This window comes from Oncorhynchus masou, chromosome 30 (assembly GCF_036934945.1).
Source record: "Oncorhynchus masou masou isolate Uvic2021 chromosome 30, UVic_Omas_1.1, whole genome shotgun sequence".
NCBI lineage: Eukaryota > Metazoa > Chordata > Actinopteri > Salmoniformes > Salmonidae > Oncorhynchus > Oncorhynchus masou.
In genome coordinates, this window is record NC_088241.1 from 29,257,218 (window position 1) to 29,269,490 (window position 12,273).

The window sequence follows — 12,273 nt, forward strand, 5'->3', positions numbered from 1 at the left end:
TTTGGCGGGTTTTTTTTCAGCATTGATGCCACATTGGCCGTTTCGTAGATTTTTAAACGCAGTCGCTCGAGCCACGTTTCTAACGAAGGCTGTTGAAACACCTCAGCTACTAAAAAATACATCGTAAGAAGGTTCTAACGATAATCTTAACGCTAAGAATAGCACTAAGACGCAACATGGAAGCACAAATCACATGGAGAGACGTCAATTGCATCAAAATGTGCAATTCACATACACTGCCCTTAATTATTGTTGTGTGTTCTCTTTAACTCTCCTTATATGTCCTACTGGAGCCACCATACCTGCCTGCTCTAAACAGTTGTTACGTCAGCTCACGAACGTGAGGACAGTTGTAGCTAATACACCTGAGCACTTTAGAAATAATTTAGCTGGTATTTTCTTTACTACATAACAATATTCTCTCTTGTGAAATCTGAGTTTTTCGAGTTTCCCAGCCGTAGCCTGCCTAGGCTATATGCCTGTGATCGAAATCAAATCAAGGTAATGTTATTGTTTTCAAATATGTATTATTGGCACTGGCAGTATTATTACCAACACTAAATAGACACCTTTTAACTATACATGTCACAATTCCAGACTTAATGTATAAACAGTCTATTTTCTGGGAATTTATCTGCTAAGTTCACCAGCATTGCTTTGCGTAGAAGTGAGAAAAATAGATTTGCCTTTTACAGCTATGATACTGTTGACTCTCACGGCCTCTCTGTTTAAATAAAAAAAGATAATTATTATTATAAAAAAATAAATTACCCACAATTTTGTGATATCCAATCTTCGATCCAATTACGATCTTGTCTCATCGCTGCAACTCCCCAACGGGCTCGGGAGAGGCGATGGTCGAGTCATGCGTCCTCCAAAATATGATCCGCCAAACTGCGCTCCTTAACCCGGAAGCCAGCTGCACCAATGTGTCAGAGGAAACACCGTTCAACTGACGACCAGAGTCAGCCTGCAGGCGCCCGGCATTCACAAGTATTCACAAGAGTGTGACAAGCCAATTAAGCACTACAGACCCTGGTTCGATCCTGGGCTGTATTGCACCCGGCTGTGATCGGGAGTCCCATATGGTGGCTCACAATTGGCCCAGCATCATCCGGGTTAGGGTGGGTTTGGCCGGGGAAGGCCGTCATTGTAAAATAAGAATTTATTCTTTACAGAATTGCCAAGTTAAATAAAAATATATTTTGAGGGCATATAAATGACAGCACTTTGTCTCAGAGTCCCATCTCTTCTGCAACACATCTATCAAAATGGCTTTTATCTTCCATTTGGCCTCACCTTTACCCAGTGGAACATTAATATCAATTGTATCTAATTTCAAAGCTCTTTTGGCTAACTGGTCTATAATTTTATTCCCTTCCACAACAGAATGTGCTGGAAATCTCATTACTACACACATTCTCTCAATTCTCCATAATAACATGAATACCTCCAATTGTAGGTCCCTCCTGTTAGATTTACCAGATTCAATACAGACAGAATCTAAGCATATTATAATTGCTCAGATTCTAACAAGTTGTTATAATTATAACAGGTTGTACGTCCTCCACCCACTGTAGGGCAACTACTATCGCCAACAGTTCAACTGAGTATACTGGCAGTTCATCTGTTAGTCTTCTACATATCTTCACATCAAATTCAGAAACGTAAACACCTGCTTCTGTGCGCCCACTATCTGGGTCCTTGGATCCATCTGTGAAAGTGGTAAAAAACATAAAAACTTTACCCAAAACTTTACCCAAAACTTTACCCAACTTCAACCAGTTTACCTATATCATTGACATCTGACCAATCTTTCCTTTTCACTATCAAGGTTAGATCAAGAACAGGATCTGGGAGTAACCATGGAGGAACATTCTCTATCATCACAGAAGGGCCAACCTCTAACACCTTCAAACCACTCTCATCAGCAAGCTTTCCAACTGTCCAACCAAAACCACTGCCTTGTCTACAAGTATTCCCAACAGTCATCTAGAACTGTAGTAGTGGGTTGCTCAACCTCACATCCTTTCAACCTAACCCAATAAGCTAATGATTTTTTTTACGCCGTATATCCAAAGGCATCTCACCTGCCTCCACTATTAAGACGCATACAGATGTTAATTCACCAGATGTTGATTCACCAATTCATATCCTTAAAGTAATCAGACCCCTTAACTTTTTCCACATTTTATTATGCTACAGCCTTATTCTAACATGGATTAAATAGTTTTTTTCCTTATCAAAAACAGGTTTTTAGACGTTTTTGTAAATGTACAAAAAAAAAGGAAATATCACATTTACATAAGTATTCAGACCCTTTACTCAGTACCTTGTTGCAACACCTTTGGCAGCGATTACAGCTGTCTTCTTGGGTATGACGCTACAAGCTTGGCACACCTGTATTTGGGGAGTTTCTCCCATTTTTCTCTGCAGATCCTCTCAAACTCTGTCAGGTTGGATGGTGAGCGTCGCTGCACAGCTATTTTCAGGTCTCTCCAGAAATTTTAAATTAAGTTCATGTCCAGACTCTGGCTGGGTCACTCAATTACATTCAGAGTCTTGTCCCAAAACTACTCAAGCATTGTCTTAGCTGTGTGCTTAGGGTTGTTGTTCAGTTGGAAGGTGAACCTTTGTCCCAGTCTGAGATCCTGAGCAGGTTTTCATCAAGGATCTCGCTATACTTTGCTCCGTTCTTCTTTCCCTCGATCCTTACTAGTCTCCCAGTCTCTGCCGCTGAAAAACATCCCCACAGCCACCACCGTGCTTCACCGTATGGATGGAATTGGCCAGGTGGTGAGCGCAACGTTTGGCTATCAGGCCAAAGAGTTAAATCTTGGTTTAATCAGACCAGAGAATCTTGTTTCTCATGTCTAAGAGTCCATTAGGTTCCTTTTGACAAACTCAAGCGGGCTGTCATGTGCTTTTTACTGAGGATTGGCTTCCTTCTGGCCACTGTACCATAAAGCCCTGATTGGTGGAGTTATCTCATCTCCAAAGAGGAACTCTGGAGCTCTGTCAGAGTGACCATCGGGTTCTTGGTCACCTCCCTGACCAAAGTCCTTCTCCACCGATGTGTGCCTTTCCAAATCATGTCCAATCAATTGAATTTACCATACCATACCAATCAAGTTCTAGAAACATCTCAAAGATGATCAATGGAAACAGGGTTTTTCCTGTTTTCGCTTTGTCATTATGGTGCATTGTGTGTAGATTGATGTAATGTAATGAATAAATAATAAAATGTGCAAAAGGTAAAGCGGTCTGAATACTTTCCAAATGCACTATATTGGATTCTGTCCAGCTTCTGAAGCTAAGTCTTCACCACTGTTCCTTAAACTATACACCTGTAATCAATTGTTGTCCTGATCCGAGCTCTATAAATATTAATCAACGATTGTCTCTCAGCACCCCATTCATAAGCATAAGATTCAACACCTTCTTACACATTGTGTCAACATTTATGACATGATCTTCCCATGCATATCGCTCATTGAAACAGACCCATACAACAAGACTTCGCCACTGACTATTTAAAACCCCAGTCAATCGCTCATCTTTCAACATCCACTATAGCTTGTTGAATTATTTTGATCACGAGAGACATTCCTTCCCCTCTTCCAAATAGCTCCATCATCAGCATATAAGGAAGCCCCATTACCCCCCAAAACAATTGTTAATCATAATATTGAACAAAGTAGGACTGATAGCACTGCCTTGAGGAATACCATTGTCAACTCCATATGCATCAGATAAAATGTATCCTATTTTAACTCGAGCAAATAAATAAGAAAGCCAAACCCCAGTTATATAATCTCCCACCAATACAAAGTATTTCGAGTAGGCCTTTTCTCCACATAGTGTCATAAGCCTTTTCAATGTAAAAAAAGGACAGTAGCCATTACTTCTGTCATGACCAGAGTTTTTTCAAGTTCATTACTCACCTTTACTAATACATCCAAAGTATATCTATCTTTACGGAATCCACTTTGACATTGACTCAATAAACCTTTATGTTCCAGGAAATGTGACAATCATCTTTTCCATCAGTTTACACAAGTTAGAGGTCAGTGCTATTGGTCTATAACTATCAGCACATGAAGGGTCCTTACCAGGCTTTACGAAAGATAATATTACAGCACGTTTTCAACCAGAAGGTATAACCCCCTCACTCTAAATCACATTACATAATCCCAGGAGAACATGTATGATCTCATCAGGTAGATGCTTAAATGATGCATAGCACAACTGATCATGACCTGGGGCTGTATATCCACAGCCGATTAAGGCTGAACGCATCTCATGTATGGTAAAAACAGCATCCAAAGAAGAGTTAACAGTATCCCTTTTCTTATACACATTAACATGAGCATTTCAAATCTCACACCTGCATTGCTTATATACTTCACCCAAAGTAACACCACTATGTACCCTAGCAAATGTTTTCCCCAACAAGTCAGCTTTTTCTCTATCAGTTGTTTGACCCACAATCAAAACAGGAATTCGAGTGGACTTCCTTCTTCCAGTCATCTTCTTCAACATAGACCCTACATCCCCCAGCTCAGTACCCCTGCCTATTGTAGAGCAGAACTGTCTCCATGCATTTTTTTTTACATTATTGACTGTGCGCACATTTTTTACATTATTGACTGTGCGTGCTCTCTTTCTTTGGAAATCAAGTAGATTCTCAGGAGTCATATTCAGATGCAACACTCTGTAATCCCTATTTCTTTCTCGATTAACCGCAGTGCACTCTTCAGTCCATCAAGGCGCCACCTTCCTTTTCTCACCCACTTCACTCACTGGTACATATTTGCAGCACTCAAAATCAGAGAGGTCACAGAGGCAGCACATACATCAACCGGCCTCTCTAAAGACAACTGTCCAACAGACTTTAAGCAATGAACACCAACATTTTCCAAGTCTGCTTCATTAAAGCCCCATCTTCTGAATGGTACTCTATCTGGAATAGTATCATCAAAGTTCATGGTATACGAAATCTATAAATGATCACTTCCAACAGTAGAATCATTCTTTCCATTCCATTCACACATACAGTAGATGCAATAGAGTTAGAAGCCAGTCCAGGCAGGATGTAACCTCTCTAACAACATTAACTATTGTAAAACATCCATTGTTGAGACATACTAATGCTTCCATCATATCTTCCACAATAGTACCATTAGTATCTGTATGTTTGCTTCCCAATAAACTACTATGTGCATTAATGTCTCCGCACCATATCTCTCAAGAGCCCAATTCCACTGATATTTCATAAATATTGCTACAGATAGTTGATGACAAGGCTTGTAAAAATGTTGTAACTTAATATTCCTACCTGCACTGTAGATTTCCACCATCACACATTGATATTCATATTTGAAAGGTATATTACGATATACAAGACCTTCCCTTGTGAACATAGCACACCCACCACCCTGTCCAGTTGATCTATCAGATTGGATTGAGCAATAACCAGGAATAATACAATCAAGATGTGGTCAAAGCCATGTTTCTTGAACACATATCACATCAGGTTTGATACTTAAACGTTCAGGAGTTCTAGTATTCTTAAACTCCTGACCGTTAGCAATAAGGCTTCTGGCATTCCACTGAAGGATAACAAAAACCATAACTCTAATTATCATCATACTGAGACATTCCATCATTAGTATTGTTAGGAGTCAACATATCAACAATCATGGCGACAGTAATATCTGTTACTCCTAAATACTCTGTTGTTGCTTCCACAATGAACTTCAACTTGGCAGTTCTTCCTTCCACAAACACAATCAGATTGGTAACTTTTCCAATGAAGGCTATGAAGTCAATCTGATTCACTTTTAAAGATGTCCTCTGAAACAACACATTTGTGAGAGCAATATTTCTGAGCAGGTCTTCTATCTGTGTCTGGACCAACATAAGCAACATTTTCTACAGTAGGTCTACTTATTCCAGTAGTAACCCTATTATCTCCATCATTCTGCCTAATAGTTCCACCAATCTATCTTGCGGCCTCTGCATAAGAGACCATATGAGTGAGTTTATATCTTTGGGCCTCTTGCCTCTTTCTGCACCTGGCATCTACCAAATGCTGCACTGTGTTCCCCCCAAATTACAACATTTAACCCTGACATTGTTCCCACATTCGCCATAATCATGTTCCCATCCACACTTGACACATATTTTCTATCCTTTGCACAGAGCCGCTACATGTCCCATTTTATCAAGGTACAAGGCGATACCCAAATGCAGACACAGGAGGCAGATAGTTGGAGTTTTACAATGTTTATTAATCCAAAAAGGGGTAGGCAAGAGAATGGGTTCTCTTCGTTTGATCACATGGTTTTTCAAACTTTGTGTTGTAAAATGTGAGATCCCACTGATTTCGCCATGGTTCTGGTGCTTTCTTCAATTCTAAGCTGCTTTTAAATGCCGACCTCTACTCGGCAACGTATTTACAATGTATTTAGGATTTTTTTCATATAGTGTCACCTGATTGCTAGCTTAGCAGGTAGAGTTGGGGACAGGGACAAGATCACTCTCATACCACAGTGAATGGGGTTGAATCCTGCCAACGGCATTTTAGTTTGAAAATAGAGACACCACACTTTATGCACATTGTTGTTCAAACAATTTGTTTTATTTAGTAAAGTATAAGCATCTATCCTAAATAATGTCATAGATTCACAATTTCTGACAGCAAAAAAACAACGTTTTTCACTTCAAAAAAAGGGAAGCACGATTGAAGGTGCAAACCTGTAACAGTAGCTAGCAGAAAATAGGCGACTAACCACTGCGACACGGATATATCATATATTGTGCAATAAACGTCTATATGAACATCAAACCCTGCTTTTTGTTGCTGACCAGCGGATATCACTAATTTGCATTGTGTTAAAAGCTCAGAGTAATGAACCGGTTTTCAGGAACAATTGGTGGAATTCCCAAAGGCTTCAGAAAGCCTCGGTTTCCCCTTCACCAGCTACCAAGGCCTTGTTCAATTAGTTTGGTGCCAATCTTTTTTAAATCTTTTTTTTCTCATTTACACCTGCGACCTGGCCAAGATAGCGCAAAGCAGTGTGACACAAACAACAACACAGAGTTACACATGGAATAAACAATGGATAGTCAATAACGCAATAGGAAAAAAATAAAGTCTATATACAGTGTGTACAGCTGCATTGATCGGTTAGCAGCTCCGATAGCTCATGTTTAAAGTTACTGAGGGAAATATAAGTCTCCATCTTTAGCAATTTTTGCAATTCGTTACAGTCATTGGCAGCAGAGAACTGGAAGGAAAGGCGGCCAAAGTAGGTGTTTGCTTTGGGGATGACCAGTGAGATATACCTGCTGGAGCGCGTGCTACAGGTGGGTGTTGTTATCGTGACCAGTGAGCTGAGAAAAGGCGGAGCTTTACCTAGCATAGACTTATAGATGACCTGGAGCCAGTGGGTCTGTCGACGAATATGTAGCGAGGGCCAGCCGACTAGAGCATACAGGTCGCAGTGGTTCATCTTCTGGTGAGGGCCGCTGACATCTGAGCGGTCTTAATGTACTGCGTATTCAGTCGCTTCCTCCCACAGGCTCGCGCTCATTTGGCAGTCAAACGTCATCCATCACAGAGAAACGGAACCAGCAGAGAGCCTCGTCATAATTACCTTCAGTATAGCTCAGGGCCTCATTTCCCTGTTGTGATGGCACATAAGCATTACGATAATCATACCAGTTGCATCATTATTTATGAGCCAAATTTTTAAGAGTTTTTCCCAAACAAGCATGTAGAGAGAACCTTTGCTAAGAACTTTGTTAGACTATGTGTCGATACTGATAGGATTAAAAGAAAAGCAATGCCGCTCTCGGATTGGCCATCACTCATATCGTACCTTAGTATTATAATTATTCCACAATAGTGACAAGGGATCAGCTCCTAAAGAGATACAACTACCTATGGCTGCAAATATTGAGGTGGCTGATTATGCATACCCAATAATAATGCACTAAATCACAAATTGGGTGCATCATTGCAAGTACTTTGGAAACTTTGTATTGGTCGTCAACTTCGTTCTGAAGTTAGCCTACCTGCGTTGAGCAGCCAAAGTGCATCATTAGATTATTTTTGGCCATTCTACTTCACTTCATTCACAGAAGATCTCTGCTAAACATAGAATCAAGATGTTTAGGCTGATTAGTAGAGGTCTTCTGTGAATAAAGTGAAGCGGAAGTCCAAAAATAATCTAATGATACACTTTGGCTGCTCAACGCAGGTAGGCTATCTGTCTGACTGACTGACGATAACTTCAGAACGAAGTTCACTAGGCCTACAAATACAAAGTTGCCAAAGTGTTTGCAATTGTACAAACAAATGAAGGATAAAATTATGTTTCAAATGAAAACCGAGATGACTGCATTAAAATATACATAGGCTACATGGGCCTATATAGGCTATTTAAATCATATTGAAATCAATTTCATGTTCAATCAATTGAGTTCTATTTTGTGACTAGGCTACTGTCCATTTTTTTGTGTGTTTCATGATGTGTGACAACGTGCGCAGTGATGTGCCCGATCTGTTATTCAGTAGATTATTAATGGGTAGGCATAATCAATCAATCAATCAAATGTATTTATAAAGTCCTTTTTACATCAGCATTTTGCAAAACGTGCTCATACAGAAAGCGAGCCTAAACCCTCAGAGAGCAAGCAATGCAGATGTAGAGGCACAGTGGCTAGGAAAAACTCCCTAGAAAGGCTGGAACCTTGGAAGAAACCTAGAGAGGAACCAGGTTCTGAGGGGTGGCCAGTCCTCTTCTGGCTGTGCCTGGTGGAGATAAGAGTACATGGCCTTAAAGGCCAGATCGTTCTTCAAGATGTTCAAACGTTGATGGATGACCAGAAGGGTCAAATAATAATCACAATGATTATAGTGGGTGCAACAGGTCAGCATCTCAGGAGTAAATGTCAGTTGGCTTTTCATAGCCAAGTATTTAGAGGTCGAGACAGCAGATGAGCGACGGGGGGGGGCAAACAGCAAGTCCGGGACAGGGTAGCACGACCAGTGACCAGATCAGGGTTCCGTAACTGCGGGCAGAACAGCAGAAACTGGATCAGCAGCACAACAATGTAGCATGTTCGGTGAACAGATCAGGGTTTCATAACCACAGGCAGAACCGCAGAAACTGGATCAGCAGCACGACCCAGTAGTGTGCAACTTCAGCCTGCAATTCGGGGCGTTACTGCATGCGGAAATTCCTCCATCTGCAGGGACATCTGCAGGAACACCTCTTCCCTGGGGGGGGGAAAGGACACTGTCTTCCGGTCGCCCCCGCCTCCTGCTAGCACAGGAGGCTGGAGCGACACCATGTGCTAGCTGGCTAGCTAGAGTTGTTACCGACACCGTGGCGTCCCAGCCTGCTGTGTGCTGGAGAAAACAGTGCCTGACAGGCGGGGGGTGAAGGACAATGTCTACCGGTCACCCCCAACTCCCACTTGACACAGCAGATGGGAGGCTGGGGTGAAATTGTGTGTTAGCTAACTAGCCAGCTTGATAATTGGGGACACCCGGTGCCTACGGTGCCTACGGTGTACCAGACAAGCTGACTAGGCTAGCACAATGTCCTTCACTCTCTCCTGCTGAAAACCTGCCCTTGCCATCATTAACAGAACTGCGGGAAAACAGTTCCAACAGGCAGAGACAAAGGATACTGTCTACCGGTGTAAAGCTAGCTAGCTACCATGATCACCACCGCCCCTTCTTCTGTGGGGTTTATCAGCAGCTGGAATCCAACATTATTGTGCATTAACGCCACCTACTGTACAGGAGTGCCCCCACCTGTCCTAGCTAGACCAATAGAACCATACATTCCTGTAGATGCAGGAATGCCCACATGCAGAAACGCCCTGAATAGCTGGCAGCAATTGCACCCTTCAAGCACAGCCAGGAGTCATCAAGCCAGGTAGTCCTGAGGCATGGTAAAGGTCCTCCGGGAGGGAGGAGAGAGAGAGATGGGAGATTTTTATTTTTTTATTTTACCTTTATTTAACTAGGCAAGTCAATTAAGAACAAATTCTTACTTACAATGACGGCCTAGGAACAGTGGGTTAACTGCCTGTTCAGGGGCAGAACTAGTCTAGTCTAATGCTCTAACCACTAGGCTAACCTAGAGGGAGCATACCTAAAATAACACAGGACACCAGATAAAACAGGAGGATTAGGCCTACACCAGATATGACATAATGATAAGCACCTCAATAGCCTATTTGCAGCCATAGGTGGTAATATCTCTCCATGAGCTGATCCGTCGTCAGTATTGTGGAATAATTATAATGTTAAGGTTTCCATGAAGAAAGCTGATTTGAGAACAGCTGCTATTCTTTCGATTCTATCAGTATCGACACATGGTCTAGCGACGCACTTGGCGAACCTTCTCTCTGCATGCTTGTTTGGGAAACGTTGGCTGTAAATAAAAATGAAAAGTTGGCTGTAAATAGTTATTAATCTAGTACGATCATCATAATGCTTAAATTACATTGCAACTTGGAAACGAGACCCAGAGCCCTTTAGCAAAGGAAAAAGTAGACAGCGGGAGTCGTTAAAACGTCTGATAGGTTTTTGTTTCAAACTGGGAAAACCAAATAAGAGGGGTTTGTTTTATAGATTTTTTAATGCGTGTTATTAACTTTACACTGTTTCAGAACTATCTGCGTCTCAAATGCATCAATATTTTTGTTCTAAACCTTTTCTGGATCTCACCATTTACCCAAATAAACGTATTTTTCCCTTTTAAATGTTCCTTTTTACAACAGGCCATAAATCTGACGTCCTGATATTTTAAGATTATATCTGCTCTTTCCATGGAACAAGACATGTTCCGAAAATTCACTTTTACGCACAATGTAGGAAGGAACCATTTTCACTGCACGGTTAAAACTGTTCGCTATCTCTATAGCGAAAAGTTGACATTATTTCGTGAATAGTGCATGTTGTCGAAGGTTTAGCTCTCTATCAAGATTGAGGTTGATTTCCTTTCCAGGCAGGCATTTCAGCACACATTCGTATACATTCATGAATGTGTTGGAAACGGACCATGTTTATTTATTTTCCTATTTAAATTCCGATTATTTTTTAAATTTGAATTAAATGTATCCAGTATGTATCTAGAAGCCTACTTGTTGCAGACCCCAATCATTCTCCTTAATGGCTACACCATGCCCTACAGTGGTGAGATGTATTGCAGGTTTACTGTAATGCGCACAGCCAAGCGTTTCGTCTGGGTGCGATTGCGTCCTCAGAGGAATTCAGAGGTCACCCCATTTGAAAAACAAGAACAGGAAATATAGTGACTAACATCCTGATGATAACCCTGTCTACAATGTAGGCCTACAAATGGAAATTATTAATTAGTGCACTAACCATGGCAGTTAAAAGTGAGGGGAATTTTGTTTATGTGCATTTGTTAGCCTAATAAACAAGTAGGCTTCAGAGTAGACTATATATTTGAATCAAGCAAGTTACAAACAATTTCAAAGTTTTAAATTACATTTATTAAAAAGGAACAACTCAGTGAACAAGAGGAAAATATTGTCAATATACAATATCACTTATGAACAAACGTACAACACTTTTTCACTGAACAGTGAAATATCATATTCTTACATTTGTACATTATGCTTTTTAAATCAGATGTTATTTTCTACTATAAACAAGATCCTTAAATAATGGATTGGTACTAACTGCTATAAATATTTGCTGTCCTTCTCAACTTTGTCCTAAAACAATTAAATGCCCTCGCAAGAAAGTGCAACATTTAAGTTATTGTACTTCAAATGAATAAAAAAATAGCAGTAAGTGTGATATTCAGTGTTTAAACACTTGACCTACATGGCTTGATAATGAATTGTTCATAACTGTTTTAAAGTGCAGCCGACCTCTATTTGGGGAACATATTGGCTACCAATTAGCATATAAAAAAGAAATGCATTATCATCAGCTGTGATATTATACAATTCTGAAATCATACTGCCTATAATTTGTTCCATCTGAAACGAATAGACATTGTTGTAAAAGAAAAGGCTGTAATTTGAAACTTGTCTAGTCCTAATAAATACAAAATAAAAACAATTACATTTTCAATAGCTTTAAAACATACATAAATAACTTTCGTTCCTTGGGGGAAACATAAATTACACGGAAATCTGTACAGGTAACCTGTAACCATTTCACAAAACATTGTGCCGTCTTTGCCATAGCCCCTATTTGTGTAAAAATCTCAA

The 12,273-nt window shown here is 40.5% G+C and overlaps 1 long non-coding RNA gene across 2 annotated transcripts; it reads left to right on the forward strand.

Annotated features, from left to right (window-relative positions):
- Positions 1 to 331: 331 nt before the first annotated feature.
- Positions 332 to 3,253, forward strand: LOC135523133 (uncharacterized). 2 transcript variants are annotated; one of them, XR_010452781.1, is made up of 3 exons: positions 332 to 501; positions 1,556 to 1,725; positions 1,835 to 3,253. It is a non-coding gene; the product is annotated as an uncharacterized LOC135523133 (long non-coding RNA). The 2 variants fall into 2 exon arrangements; XR_010452782.1 differs by having other exon boundaries at positions 1,581 to 1,725.
- The last annotated feature ends 9,020 nt before the right edge of the window (positions 3,254 to 12,273 follow it).